Genomic DNA, 3,753 nt, shown 5'->3' with positions numbered 1-3,753 from the left:
ACACACGAGGGTAACTCATTAGTGTCAACACACGAGGGTAACTCATTAGTGTCAACACACGAGGGTAACTCATTGGTGTCAACACACGAGGGTAACTCATTAGTGTCAACACACGAGGGTAACTCATTGGTGTCAATACACGAGAGTAACTCATTAGTTTCAACACACGAGGGTAACTCATTGGTGTCAATACACGAAGGTAACTCATTAGTGTCAACACACGAGGGTAACCCATTAGTGTCAACACACGAGGGAAACTCATTAGTGTCAACACACAGGGTAATTCATTAGTGTCAACACACGAGGGTAACTCATTAGTGTCAACATACGAGGGTAACTCATTAGTGTCAACACACGAGGGTAACTCATTAGTGTCAGCACACGAGGGTAACTCATTAGTGTCAACACACGAGGGTAACTCATCAGTGTCAACGCACGAGGGTAACTCAGTTTCAACACTCGAGGGTAACTCATTAGGGTCAGCACACGAGGGTAACTCATTAGTGTCAGCACACGAGGGTAACTCATTAGTGTCAACACATGAGGGTAACTCATTAGTATCAACACACGAGGGTAACTCATTAATGTCAACACACGAGGGTAACCCATTAGTGTCAACACACGAGGGTAACTCATTAGTGTCAACACACGAGGGTAACTCATTAGTGTCAACACACGAGGGTAACTCATTAGTATCAACACACGAGGGTAACCCATTAGTGTCAACACACGAGGGTAACTCATTAGTATCAACACACGAGGGTAACCCATTAATGTCAACACACGAGGGTAACCCATTGGTGTCAACACACGAGGGTAACCCATTAATGTCAACACACGAGGGTAGCCCATTAATGTCAACACACGAGGGTAACCCATTAGAGTCAACACACGAGGGTAACTCATTAGTATCAACACACGAGGGTAACCCATTAATGTCAACACGCGAGGGTAACCCATTAGTGTCACCACACGCGGGTAACTCAGTTTCAACACACGAGGGTAACTCACTGTATGCCAATACTTGTAGTTAAATACAAAGCCCAATCCTGAAGCACCAATCAGTGGGCTGAGGGCAGCAATCAGCCGCTGTGATTGGCTCTAGAGGAGCATTGAAGATTGTGGCAATCGGGCTTCGAGGGCAACCAAACGATGGCAACCAAACGAGGGTAACGCCACAGAAGGCAGTGCTAACGGCCCCTCAAAGGGCTTACGTGCTTATAGTTAGGCAGGCCAAGAACTTCAGAACCTGAGGGTTCTCAGCGTTACATGATCTCGAGTTCACCTTAGCAGGGCAGGTTCATGATATTGAGAACTGAAGTTCTGAGTATTGGACACCATATGAGTTCTTGTAATCTATCCATAATATTCATATATACTTACACCAACTTCATTGTCACGACATAAACATGAGAACTTCCGAACTCTGAAGGTTCTGCAAGCTTCCATCCACAAATTTGGGTGTCGTTGGCGACCATATGTGGATGCATACTATATGAATCAATCATGTGCATGCATGACGTTGACATCACATAACAGGAAGAGGATCGGGCCGAAGACTACACCTGTGAGGGTCCGTTGGTTACCGAAGGTTATCGTTGGTTGACGCAAGTAACCAACGATGCATGGCGTAGAAGAAGAGTCAGCGTCGAATGCAACTATCTTTTCCATTTCAATTGTCTTTTCCATTTCTCCTTCCTCTTTCTGGCCACTCGATCTGCTCCACCTCTTGCTATTTTCCACTCTTTCCTATTGGTAACACAACAACAACAAAGTCGAATGCATTGGAGTCTATCGCTGAGGTAGGGCTTTATTATAACAACACCATACCGTGCAACAGTATACGGTGCATAGCGGCATACCTTATACACAGCAGCTCCATATACCGTGTAGGCCGAATGATTCAAGTCGTGTGTCAAGTGCGGGTCGAGTAAACCCAGTGCCAATTAAGAAGAATTTCTGAAAGTATAGGTACCTTAATTCAGCGGCTGGTCTTGAGCAAGGCAGTTTTCGGACTGCTGAAGATGGATAGTTATTCAGCTGTAGTTCCACTGTGAGTTCCAGGAGTTTTGACAACATTTCCAGGTTGGAGATTGGTATAGATACGATTTAGCGAAGCGTCAAGGCCTGTTTTTTATAGCGCCGTGATGTGAGCAGATTTGAAGTTCTCGATCAGGAGCAACCTTGCCGGGGAGACATGAGCAATAAAAACTTCGACAAGGAAAGGTGCTAGGCTGTCAGCATTCCTCTTATGTGACGACTTCGGCAACGGATTGCTCGCTAATATATAATTGGCCCCACGTGTGGTCATTGTTGGTAGTTGAGAGTGTGCTCGTTTTATTCAGGTCTCTTCTGTGACCCAATTGGATTTAGCAGCTTTCTCACCGTATATAAGTGCGTATCACAAGGAACTAGTGAATTCTATTTTTCATTTTGCTTCTGTTTCTACTCCTCTTTTGTACATACGACTACACCGGTACTTTCACGTTATACCCTCTCTTCGCGTTCCCTCATGCCCCCTCTTTCATATGTAGTACTGCCGCCTCAAACCCAACGGGCTTGTTCCAGAGGGCGAGAGGTAAACTATCTCTTTAGTTGCGTTTTCTGCTCCCCCTTTTCATGTAGAAGGATCATTTCTATAGTATATGACCTTATGGAGAGTTCGGGACTTCTTAGTCCCCGCGGTCACGCTGATGCGCCGTCTTCGTCGTCCTCCGTCTCCGAGTCGTCGCTAGCAGGTCACCCCGCCCTCGAGGTGACCTGCCTAAACGGGGAAAAGAAAGAGGGAGAGGGCGAAGTGGAGGGAAGACAATTTTAAGCAGATATTGTTAGATCGGTGGTTTGGGGGCGACGAATGAGAAGGACGACATGCCTTCCTAGCTGGGAGGCGGATGACGAAGTTGGTGCATCAGCGCATGGCCGTTGCCAGTATAATCCTATATACCGGTATTGTCTAAAGATTCAAGAGAATTAAGGAAATCAGCGAATGAATAAACAGTGATGTGCGATTTTTTAGCAGGGAATTCATGTCTCAATGAACTTTGATTATTGAGATTTCAAGTGACGTGACGGTGATGATAAGAGATAAAAATAATGTGTATTGGTACTTTAATTACTCCTCAAAATATTCCATATTAAACTTTTATTAAAGGATAAACGTCAACAGTTGTTTTTATTGGTTAATTGCCATGGAGCTAATTTCATACTGCCAATTAATGTGCCGAGAAAAAGCCATCATTTGAACTTCTATCGTGATTTTTCAAAATACATTCTTCAACGTACGGTAAGTCGAAATTTTTAACGATTATTTTCTAAGTCGTAATTTATGTGACGTATTTTTCTAACGCTATTTTTTGGCAACCAGTTTCATTTAGATTTAGCAAAATATTTGAGGAAATCTTTCGAAGGAAATGTGATACCTACATAAAAAATTGTAAAAACTATATTCAAGTAATTTTATTCTCTGGGATTTTTTCTTGATTGCTTCACTTGTAAAAAAAACAAGCTTTATCGCTTCTGACCTCCACAGCTGACAAGCTTTATCGCTGCTGACCTCTACAGCTGGCAAGTGCATGTTATCGCTACTGACCTCTACAGCTTACAAGTGTTATCTCTGCTGACCTCTACAGCTGACAAGTGTTATCGCTGCTGACCTCTACAGCTGACAAGTGTTATCTCTGCTGACCTCTACAGCTGACAAGTGTTATCTCTGCTGACCTCTACAGCTGACAAGTGTTATCTCTGCTGACCTCT

The sequence above is a fragment of the Hyalella azteca genome, unplaced genomic scaffold (genome assembly GCF_000764305.2).
Source record: "Hyalella azteca isolate HAZT.00-mixed unplaced genomic scaffold, Hazt_2.0.2 contig10211, whole genome shotgun sequence".
Classification (NCBI taxonomy): Eukaryota; Metazoa; Arthropoda; class Malacostraca; order Amphipoda; family Hyalellidae; genus Hyalella; species Hyalella azteca.
This window is presented reverse-complemented; position numbering follows the sequence as displayed.